This window comes from Synchiropus splendidus, chromosome 14, assembly GCF_027744825.2.
Source record: "Synchiropus splendidus isolate RoL2022-P1 chromosome 14, RoL_Sspl_1.0, whole genome shotgun sequence".
NCBI classification, from domain to species: Eukaryota; Metazoa; Chordata; class Actinopteri; order Syngnathiformes; family Callionymidae; genus Synchiropus; species Synchiropus splendidus.
This window is the reverse complement of record NC_071347.1, coordinates 2,268,081-2,280,486: the sequence shown is the minus strand read 5'-3', so window position 1 is coordinate 2,280,486 and position 12,406 is coordinate 2,268,081. Positions and strand designations below refer to the sequence as shown.

The 12,406-nt window shown below is 44.1% G+C and overlaps 1 protein-coding gene across 1 annotated transcript in view; it reads left to right on the top strand.

Annotated features, from left to right (window-relative positions):
* lingo1a (leucine rich repeat and Ig domain containing 1a) overlaps nt 1-12,406 on the top strand; it is a 125,111-nt gene that overhangs the window by 48,909 nt on the left and 63,796 nt on the right. The window lies entirely within an intron of this gene.

Here is a 12,406-nt window from a genome sequence, read left to right as displayed (position 1 = left end):
AAACAGCACATTATCTTGTTTGGAGAAGAAGTGCCGTTTTACCGTCCCGACACAAAGAAAAAGACTAGTGCTGTGAAAGTGTGCCGAACTGTTGTCTTGCTGCCCGGTCATGAGTATTTGGTGAGGGGAATGACCCATGCGGGAAGCTGTATTGAAGGCCAAGTGGTTCTGAGTCCCACCAAAGGATTTGTGGAGAAACACAGATTGCTTGTTGCCAGAGTGTTGGTGGAACCAGCCAAGCTTCAACCTGTGCCACTACGCATTTTCAATCCGGGCAACAGGGCTGTGACTATCAAGAAGGGGGCCATTGCTGGATTCCTCCAGCCTGCTACACCGCTGCAGTCCACAAGCAACATAATGGTCTCCAGTGCAACTGACCAGTCGTCTACACTGCCACCACATCTGCGAGAACTCTATACAAAAAGCTCAGCAGAGTTAAGTAACCGAGAGCGAGTTCAACTGGCGCAACTGTTATGCACCTAGAGCAGTGTATTTTCCACTGGCCCGGATGATATTGGTCACACAAATCTGGTCCAACACGACATCATCACTCGTCCAGGTGCCCCAGTCAAGCAACCACCACGAAGAATGGCATGGGAGAAACAGCGTGATGCTGATGAGCAGATACAGCAGAACCTGGAGCTCGGACTCGCTAAGCGTAGCCACAGCAGCTGGGCATCGCCTATTGTGATGGTGCGAAAAAAAGATGGAACTTATCGGCTCTGCATTGACTACAGATCTCTGAATGACTGCACCATCAAAGATGCATATCCCCTGCCCCGAATACAAGACACACTGGACACTCTTTCCACGGCAAAGTGGTTCAGCACACTAGACTTGGCTTCCGGCTACTGGCAGGTGGAACTTACACCTCGAGCTCGTAAAGCTTCAGCCTTCTGTACCAGAAACGGCCTATTTGAATGGAATGTCATGCCATTTGGACTGTGTAACGCTCCGGCAACCTTCCAGCGATTAATGGACCGTGTTCTGGCTGGTCTGCAGTGGGAGACCTGCTTGGTCTATCTGGATGATATAATAGTGCTGGGGAAGGATGTGCCTGAGATGTTACAACGGCTAAGCCAAGTGTTCAACCGACTACACCGAGCTCAACTAAAGCTGAAGCCGGCTAAATGTTGCCTCTTCCGCCGGCAAGTGAACTACCTTGGTCACATAGTGTCAGAGAAGGGCGTGTCCACCGACCCTCAAAAAGTCCAGAGGGTTCAAGACTGGCCACCACCAACTTCACTGCAAGAGGTTCGTCAGTTTGTCGGCCTGGCGTCCTATTACCGCCGCTTTGTCAAAGACTTTGCATCAATAGCTGAGCCCCTCCATAATCTAACCAAGAAAAATGCCCGGTTTGAGTGGACGGACAAGTGTCAGGTGGCTTTCAATGAACTGAAGCAACTGCTGTCAACCGCACCCATCTTGGGGTACCCCCTCGACCAAGGTGAGATGATCTTGGACACAGATGCCAGTGACACCGGCATTGGTGCAGTATTGTCCCAGGTTCAGGAGGGAAGTGAACGTGTGTTAGCCTACGGAAGCCGCAAGCTGTCCAAGACGGAACAAAACTACTGTACGACCCGTCGAGAGTTGTTGGCTGTGGTCGAATTTACATCTCATTTTCGACAGTATTTATTAGGCCGCCAGTTCACCGTGAGAACAGACCACAGCAGTCTCCGGTGGTTGACCAAGATGAAAGAGCCCGAAGGACAGCTAGCCAGGTGGCTGGAGAGACTCGGCGAGTACAACTTCAACATCATCCATCGCCCGGGATTGCTCCACACCAACGCGGACAGCCTGTCCCGGAGACCTTGTCGCCAGTCTTGTCCGTGTAAGTTGCCGCCTCCTTCAGTTCCATCAAAATGTGTCACCCATCAGGCTATCCAGTGTGAGATGGGGTCAGACATGCCCGTCAGTGGACCGGAATCGCTCCAGGTGAATATAGTGGGGGTGATCAACGCTGACGACTCGGTCCATTCGTTTCAAGGCTGGTCCATGACGGACCTCCAACGAGCCCAGGAGGCAGACATTGATATCTCACCCGTCAAGACATGGCTTGAGTCCGGCAGTGAGCGCCCCCCTTGGGTCACCGTGTCACCCTACAGCCCCGCGACTAAGGCCTACTGGAGTCAATGGGCAAGACTTTTCATCCGGGATGGAGTCTTGATGAGGAAATACTACTGCCTGGACGACACGCAGTTTTACCCCCAAGTGTTGCTGCCCAAATCCTTCCGAGCAGATATCCTAAAACAGATGCATGAAGGACTCATTGGAGGACATTTTGGCGTTGAACGAACTGTCACCCGAATACAGACTCGGTACTACTGGTACAAAATGAGAGAAGATGTCTCTTTGTGGTGTAGTACCTGCACCAGCTGCGCATCCAAAGCGAGACCCCGCAAGACACCACAAGCCCCCATGGGAACGGTAAGGGTTGGTGCCCCCATGGAGCGCGTCGCTCTAGACATTATGGGACCACTAAATGAGACTGAGCGGGGAAATCGGTATATACTTGTCATACAAGACTATATTACTAAGTGGGTTGAAGCATTCCCCCTCCATGATGACAAAGCTGTGACTGTGGCAGAAGTTTTGGCCTCTCAGTGGGTGTCTCGTTACGGTGCTCCACATACCCTGCACAGTGACCAGGGCCGCAATTTTGAATCTGAGGTGTTTTAGAAGATGTGCTCAACGTTCGGCATCGAGAAAACTCACACCACGCCCTTCCGTCCACAGTCTGATGGGCAAGTGGAAAGATTCAACGCCACTCTACAGAAGATCCTGGCCACTACAGCTGAGCGCTGTCACTGGGACTGGGACGTGATGATCCCCTTTGCTGTCATGGCCTACCGAGCAACCAAGCACAGTGCAACTGGTTTAACTCCAAACATGATGATGTTCGGCAGGGAATTGACTGAACCAGTTGATCTGGTTGCTGGATTACCCCCAGACACTGACGCCACACCTTCACCCCCTGAGTACGTCCAGAGTCTCCGAGAACGGTTGGAGCTGGCACACCAGATCGTCAGAGTCGCCCTGGGTGAAGCAGTGCAACGAGCAAAAAGACAATATGACAAGTCTTGCTGTCAGACCCACTATCAGATTGGTGATGCTGTTTGGTATGTCATCAAAGGCACCCGAAATGTCAAGAACAGAGTTCGGAAGTTCCTGCCGTCGTATGAAGGGCCTTATTTCATCCTGGGACAGCTGGACGACCTGGTGTACAGGATCCAGAAGAACCCCAGGACCAAAGTCAAGGTGGTCCATCATGATCAGCTGAAGCCGTACCGTTGCCGGGACGCTCTGGACAACACCTGGGCCCTGGAGCTGGCGTCTTCATGGACACCAATGGAGGTGTCGCCACCACCTGTGCAGAGTGATCAAGCGGACCTGGACCTGGGCTTGTCTCAGCTGTTTTCCAACAGTGCAGCTGGGACAGCTTTCAGTTCCACTTCCTCAGATCCTGACATTGATACTGTTGTGTTTGACTCTCCTCAGTCCGGTCTTCCAGACAGCAGTGGTGCTGCAGTTCAACATCATCCGGACCCGAGCGCTGAAAGACCTCGTCGCCAGCGACGACCACCAATCATGTATGGGGAATGGGTCCATTAAGCGAGGTTAACTGTTTGAGATGAATAGTTAAGTTTAGAATTTATAATGTTCTCATGTTCAAATATGTTCTGAAAAAAAAAAAAAGAGAGTATTGGTCTAGTCTGCATGTTGAGGGCTCGTACATATGTCTAGTGACAATAGTGAAAGTGTGTAAAGCGGTTGGCCTGGTATTCACGCACAATTGAGTTAAAAGTCACCTGCTGACTGTTATGGACAGAATGGTGCCATTCTATTTTTTATACACTATTTCTCCACAGGTGCTAATTTTAAAGGTGAGGCTAAAATACTTTATTTTTGTATATTGCAAGTAATAAGGGTTGCCCACCTGTTTTATTTTGTATGGAGTTGCTGGAGTGCATTGTTTAGAATGCTATCCAGAGTGGGGGTAGTGTTGTAGGAGTGAGTGTGGAGTGTCTGCCGCTGTTCGTGTATGTGTGGTGTGGCCGCTGCGTGTGGGAGGGGCTGCCGGGAGATTGATGTCTCTCTGGGGAAGAAAACGTATAGAAGTGCCCGGTGCGTGTGAAGTTCGAACTGCGACGAAATAAACCATAAGAACGCTCTACCAAAGACTCGACTCATCCATGTCCCAGCTCCAGCCGACGAAAAGGACATTAAACCCTGGAGTGCGCGCTCCAGCCTTGGAGGTGACGGAACACCTCCCCTGTGACGCCCGACCACGGTCCGGTGAGGAGGCAGGAAAGGTTTAACAACATGTACTTCTAAAGATCTAGACTGGAAAACACAGTTATTTGTCATGCCAAACTACTAAATGCTTTCTATAAGAGGAGGAAAAATCGATTTGTTTCTGTTTTTCCATCCTTGGATAAAATTGTACCATGTTGTTAATGACATTTACACTATACTTTCATTTGTCCGTGTCATATATTGAATATAGATGAACTCATGACCTCACTTGATTCTTTCATCTCTAAGGATTGTCACTGTGCCTCTGAGGGTTTACTGGCATGGCTCTCTTAGGAAACCATGCAACACATATGCCGATTTGAAAATAAAATAAAGCTGTTTGTCCTGCAACAGCAGGACCCAAAGACAGCGAATCAGGTTTCTTTGATTTGCAAGATGAATTTGATGTCTTCTTTGTTGTCTAATACCTCATTCAAACGTTAAGCACTCTATGACTTATTCAAGAGCACTCGAAGAAAATGTCGCTTTTGAATTAAAGGTTGCCTGCCTTGACAACTCAGTCTTTATTCATGTATTTATTTTAGCTGAATTGTTGCTGTCTTGTTGCGGCAAGTGTTTGCAAATTAAATTGCATGGATGTAATTGCACCTAATGACACCCAGATGTTCTTGTAAAAACAACACACAACAATTTGTTTTCTCCCATGAGCGAAGCACAGCAATGTTAGCTGCCTCTCTTTCTCTCATTTATTTGGTAAATATGATGTCCTTTCTTTATTAGTAAATCAGCAAAGTTGAGTTTAGGCTAGATGTTAGTCAGGTTTCATGACACTCTATTGTAAGATTGATGAGGTTTCATGAAACAGTGGCCGGATTTTGTCTGGTTGAACTTGAATAACTAATTCATGCATCCAGGGCCAGTTTCTTCTTACGCTGGTCCCAAACCCGTATAAATGCAGAGGGTTGTGTCAGGAAGGGCATCTAACGTAAAAACTCACCAAACTAAAAGATGCAGATCAGACAAACGGATCTCATACCGGGTAAACAACGACCGCCATATATATAATTCACAGGGAAGGGTCCTGCTCAAGAAATGTTGTTGGCTACCCAGTTCTGCCATGTGGGAAGTGCAGCTTTTTTCAGGCTTGAAAATAACCACTTTATAAAATATTAACAAACTCAAAAGCCAGTTCTCACTCCTGCTTCAGTCTCTGTGGGATGAGGGACACCAGGTCCCACCACATCTTGATGAGAGAAACAACAGTGAATGTCTCGTGCTAAACAGCATGATTCCACAAATGTTCATGTGATCATGTGACTTCAATTTGTACTACATTTGATCTTTGAGACAAATGACAAAATCAACACAAAATTTGTCCGGATGTCAGTGTTAGATACCAATGATACCAGGCTATGGGTCCGCATGACAGTGTTTCCTTGCACTGCGCTACATTTTCTCCTTCTGCGAGAAGGTGGTTGGAATATCAGGAGGGTCACCTCTCAGTCTCAGGGGACAGGTTAGGATTAAATGTCTCAAACCTCAGGCTGGACTGGAGCTAGGGCTGATGATTGTTGACACCAGCACCTAGTTTTTTTTTACCTTTCGTCCTTGCTTAAACAATATTTATGGATGGCGATGTTTATATATACTGATTTGCAGTGAGCGTTAGGTGGATGAGAGCTGTAATGAAAGGCAGCAGACGCTAGTCTGAGGAAGACGGGTAATGAGGAAGAGTGAAAACAGTGTGGAACCAGTGGAGACAAGAAATGATTTGAGATAGGAATATGACCAAGTGTGAAACTTTATCGGACATTAGTGAGACAGAAGCTCTGGCGACACAAAGACTTATTGTATGAGGCTAATTTAATTCCAAAACTCTGCAGGCAAACATGACGGGCACGATAGACCCATAGTCGTGCACGTGCACCAGCCCCTTTTCATTTTATTGCTTACCATAAATTCATCTCAAAAACATTCTCACTCCCAAGGCATCAAATACTGATTATTTGCAAGTTTTGCATTCAAGTCGACTCAGACAACACATCCTCACTGCTATGGCGTAATTTATTGAGATTGGGGAAATGTTAAACGTTTCAGTCACTGTGACTTCCTGACAACACCGTCAGTAAGGAGGAGAGAGCCTTAGGGGTTATATACAGCAAGTTGCTTTTGAATTTTAATCCACTGAAACACCTATGTGTCAACATGCAAAGGCTGCCTTTAGTGTCAGTATAGTCCACTGTCCCAACAATAATAGATTACTTCACGGGAGTCAGGATAGGTTGATGCAGAAGTCCAGCTTCTGTGTTGTATATCGAGACATAGTTGCTTCAATGGAGTGAAATGTTTCCCTTCCCATATAATGTTCCAACAAAAGGAGTTGGGTTGATCTGGAGCTCTCATACCTAGTGATGGGCTGAGGTTTCATGAAACAGTGTTGATATTTTCACAGCCGATTCGATGGCAACCCTGCTCTATTTTGTTGTTTTTGTTTCAATGACACCTCTCATCCCATTTAAAACGTGAGTTCCGCCTACTGAGCTCTGCAAATGATTACACTGTTTCATGAAGCCCCATCACCCCATCATGATTCATCACGGCATCAACCTATGCTCAACACATCAACAGTGTCCTTGTTTCCAGCACACAAGATGGCACTTTCTGCTCAACATTAATTAATAAATTGTATTGTAACCATTTCAACAGAACCTAATGTCATTTTGAGAGCAACAGCGCCACCTACTGAGCCCCAAAAATGAAGGCACCTCACATATAACCTAACATATAAACATATGGTTCAAGCAATTTACTCTAAATCACAAAGCTGCCTCTACACAGCAAACTCATGACTTGACCCGAACTCCAATCTACGTTTTTGTTTTATGTGACCTGGAAGGTGAAACCTAATTCAATTGAATGCCTTTCCAATGTCTAGTTTAACATGGATACTTCGGCGTCATTTGGGAACGCAAAAGTCTCAACAGTTGCTGTTCGATGCTTCCAAGTAAGAATGAGTTGTTGTCATGAGACAGTCATGAACACATACCTTTACTGAGGCAAATGAGGCCTGTAGTTTTGGATTCTTTTTTGTGACCTCTTGCTCTTGCGTTATTTGGTTCAGGTTCAAAACGATTCCATGATATCACCATGTGTGGATCATTGCAGTCACTGTGGATCGGAGTCCCAAAGCGTTGGAAATGGCTTCACATCCATTTTCAAACTGATCGATCTCAACTCCTTTCTTTCTCATTTGTTCCTTAATATCTTTGAATCTCAGCATGATCCTTTGTGGATCATTTGGTCTGCTGGCGTTTGTTAACAAAATAACAACTTAAGCTATGAAAGGATCAAATTTTCTGGAAAACGTTGATGATTGGACGAGGACAACCTGCTGTTTACTAACTGAACTACTTTTTCGTGCAACCTTGCAATATCAATTCTTGCTTGAAACTATATGTTGATCTTTTTGTTCGAGGCTGATTTTGTAGAGCCAAGACCTGGACTACATGCAGCTGTACGCACAAATGACAAGGATCCCTGGTCCTCACGGAGGCTGAGAAAAAGTCTGTATGATGCCTTGAGGATGTCAGTGAGTTTGTGATCGTGTGTGTGGTTGCGTATGTGTGTGTTGTGGTGTTCGCTGCCAGGTGGCCTGTGGTGAGAGCTAATCCTGTTGAAAAGAGAAATGTTTTCATCCTCAGGGATCAGATTGCCGCATCGCCATGCCTCCCCGGGGTCAGTCAGCCAACAAATGATAATAAAACATGTTAGAGACACACTGAAGATAATTAAAATAAATATAGAAAGGTCCATCAGCCAAGAGACGTGTGAGATTATTTGTAATTTAACTGCCACTGCACACTCACATGTCAATAAACCTTCACCTACAGGTCACCTAGCCTTCCAATGTCCTATGCATAGGTCAGGGGTCCATTTCAACAAACCAGTAAACCAAAGCTGTTGAAAAAAAAATGGAAGTGCGTGTTGTTCAACTCTCAACTGCACAGCTTGGATTTTTCAGCTTCTGAAAGGGGGTTAAAGCTTTGTTTAATCACCCTAGAGTCTGAGTTGAGTCATAAACAGCCTGTATTTGTGGACGTCTAAAGCCTTCATCAATGGAACACAGCTTACATGTTTCACCATGGCAACACATGAAACTAAACGTCGCTCCTCAAATTCTCCTCTCCGAGATGGAATCATTTATGTTGATGTATAAAGTGAGTATTAAAGAAAGACTGATGGTCAAATCTCCGGTAGTGTCAATAAAAAAAAAAAGAAATCTCATTTAAGTGTTCGAGTGCCTCCATCACACGATTTGAACACTATAAACGTGTCTGTAGTGTAGTTCATACAGTGTAGTTGGTTGTATTAAAATGCAATATTTAACTTTCACTAAAAAGCATGCAAAAGGGTATCAGTATTTAGCAAGTGTTTAAAGAGTGAAGGCAAAGTAAACACTCATATGAGTTATGTTTCAACACTGTCATGATTCATACTTCTTTGTAAATTATCAACTCAGTTTAGAGTGGACCAATGTAGACACTGCGAACACTTTCTATATTAACATTACTTAATATTATAACACTATAATATTAACAGAAATAGGTGTATACGGTTACCTGATTAAGTAATTTATTAAAAGCTATTGTGTCAAAAGTTGAATGAATGAATTCTAATCTATTCTAAGAGCCTTCTTCTACAGCAGAAGCAGTGGTTTTTCCCCCACACCTGCGTAGAGTAACTGTGGGAGTGTCAGAGTGCAGTATAGTTTCGGCGAAAGTCTTTCATACAAGTAGAATTTGCATTTGTTCATTATACACAGCGGTCTGGATGTTTTCTTTCTGATGTTTGTTTGTACTGAAACCCAATTTCACCTCCGATCAAATCTCTTTTTTTTTTTTTTAATTGTCAAGGGTAATATATATATATATATATATATATATATATATATATATATATATATATATATATATATATATATATATATATATATATATATATAAAGAAATGGCCTACATTTATGCGACATTTATCACTCGCTGTTCATGTGCTTATTATTCTCATTTTTGACACAAGTGTTAACTTTGTTCAATGTCCTTCTTTAAGAATCGATTGTCGACTTAGCAGAGTGTGCAGTGAGCAAGCGAGCCAAGGGCAGACAGGAAACAGGAAAAATTGGTGTGACGGCATGATTTGTGTTTTTCATGAAACACGGAATCCAAGCAGAAAGATGTTCTGCTGTTCCCTAAGTAAAGTGGCGAATGGGACAATCTTTGAATTATTAATAGTGCCCTTCCCACAGCAGGTTTAGTACGGAATAGTCCTTCTGCCTGTCTATTGTGGTGGTGCACATCTGGCAGCGTACTGGCAGGATGCAGAGAGGGTCTTCATTTCTCTAAACCTTCTATCTCAGTCCATTTCTGTGTCCTCCAAAAACAACTATTCTTAATGTGAAACACCGAGCTCATGTCATCTTCTTTGAAAATACGATGTGCATTATTCAGTGTCTGGCTGTGATCTGTTTGTATTATATGTTCACATCAATATGACAATTTAATTGCAATTGTCAAAATCATTATCAAGATTGATTATCATGAATGTGCTCTTATAACATGGTAAAGTGGATGACTGCGTTGAGGAGTAATGGGTGGCCATGCAAACAAATCTCAGACCAGTGAAGTGATCGGTGTACCAGGTGTGTTGAAAAGCTCAAATCTGATTTTTAGTACCTAAACAATAGCGAGACCAATCTTTTCAACTCGCTTACTGTTTTTCACAGATGCTTTGGTACAACTCTCAAAACTGCTTCTTCAACCTGCACTTCACTGTTTGGCTTGTGCACATCAGAAAAGTGGTTTCTTATGTCTTTGGGAAAGTTCCAAATGTTTTAGTGCACACATGGCTCTGTACAATTCTCTGCTGTTTTCTTATCAGTTGCTTTTGTCATACTGATCAAAAAGTCTTTTGATGCAAAATGGTTGAGCATGTCATCGTTTGTCAAGTACATTTCTATACATTCCCATTAGACGCCTGACCTAAATCTGTCTGGAATTTGTAAATGGCTCCAAGGTGAATCTTGACGTCTTCTAATCTATCTAATCTATGAAGCATTTGATCAAAGAACAATTCGATACGTGAGGAATCTTCCCAGCTCAGAGCTGGAAGGTATATGATCACCATCCACGCACACAGATCCCTGCAGAGGCTGGATAAGACACCGAAAACAGGTCCTTCCCATGCTGCATCGGAAGTGAAGATATTTGTTGAGATGTTGAGAATTTGTGGCCCAACAGAGTTGAACATCAGGAGGTGTAGCATGGCTGCCCTGTCAGTCCTACACACGGCATGTCCGGTTACCCCTGAACAGATTGTCCTATGGTCGTAGCGCTGTCTTTTCCTTTCTCTATAAATGACATGGCCTGTCAACAGACAGTGCAGTACAGTTAAATTGTGGATGTGAATCTTGTTCAGTGTCTTGCAATCACTCTCCCACATTCACCAAGTTGTAACATATGACAAACAATAACTTTTATCAAAACGCACATATGAAATACTTAGACCATCTGCATATGGTTGCTGTCTTGCTTCTACTTTTATTCCTCTGACTGTATAGTTAGTGTTCTCCCCTTATCAGGACCAGCTAAGGCCAACAAATCATCTTCAGAGCTTCCTTCACTTCCACCGAGGTCATATCATGGATGACCTAATAAACCTCTCCATTACATCTCTTCATTTATTAGTTCCTCACACTACTTCAATTCCCTCACATGCTCTTCACTCGCTAAAACATTTCCACCCCTTTCCTGATCTGGTCCATATCCGTCCCTGCAGTTCAGTTGCAAGGCTTTCCCAAATACTATACTTGCGTTCTGCCTCTGTCTCCTATATGTGTCAGTCCTTCCTTGCTGTCTCTGGATTTGCACATGCAGTCTGCTTGCAGCCTGAGACGCTGTGGTGTGGTCGCAGCGAGGAAGAGTGATCTCCTCAGAGGTTCTGTCAGCATGACAGAGTGGCAGGAATAATTTAAGCATGTCCGCCATGACGGCTTTCAAGTGGGGATGGAGGAGGGAGCCGCACAATAGGCCAATTCTCGAATCAGGCATTCTTAAAATACCCTCTGGCGCTTCTGATCAAGCGCAGTGTTCCGGATTTTGGTCAAGCAGCCACTGGGCTTTTATCAGAGGCTGTGAACTAATAGTGAACTAAGTGTTACCTTAAAATGAATTTGAATTAGAATGGAACAAGACAAGTCGAAACAACGGAGACAAACTGGGTTAAACAAGGAGATTGAAAGAAATGATTATAAAATTATTATACATTATTCTCTGATAGGAGATCAAAATTGTCCCACACGGCAGACAACTTTCCTTTGGAGTTGCCCCATAATCATTCACAAGGAACCGTGAGATTAGATCCTGTTTTGCAGGGTCAACGCAGTTCATTCATCACGTGATTAAAACAGTACGCACACTGATGCAGGGATGGCTCTGTGAGGTCAGGTCATGCTTCGACGCATCGGTGTTGTGGGACCCAGCACTAGTCAAATAATTTCAAACCAAGAGTGCCACCTAGTGACCTCTGAAAATTAGGACACTGTGTCATCAACCTTGTTTAACTTATTTTTATTTGTTTATTTATAAATTATTATGCTGCCAAAAAACACAGACACATTGCTTCACGGTTCCCACAAAAGGATCTAAAGGCCTCCTCTCTGGCCTGCCGAAGGAGAGTACAAAAAAGGTGGACCGGCATCATATTGAACCCTGTGGGTTGGGAAAGGCATGGCACTTCAGTTCACATGTGAAGTGCCATGGCAGGGGAACAAACACTTTTGGTAATATAGTGTACTGTATGTATGCTTCATGAAACCTCATCAACCCATCAATTCTGCGTCATGAAACCTCATCTACCTTCACTCATAGAAACCCATGCAAATACGAGAAGAACATACAAACTCTTCACCAAAAGTATTTAAATTAGCCTCTGCCTCAATTTAAACCAGCAATTCTCTTGCTGCCAGACTGGAGCGGGAACCATAACAACCCCAGCTACGTTATCAGCTGTCACAAAACAATATATTTCACCAAAGAACAAACCGGCATCCACTGGATGGTAAATTCATTATTCCTTTTGAGGCTTAAGTGTC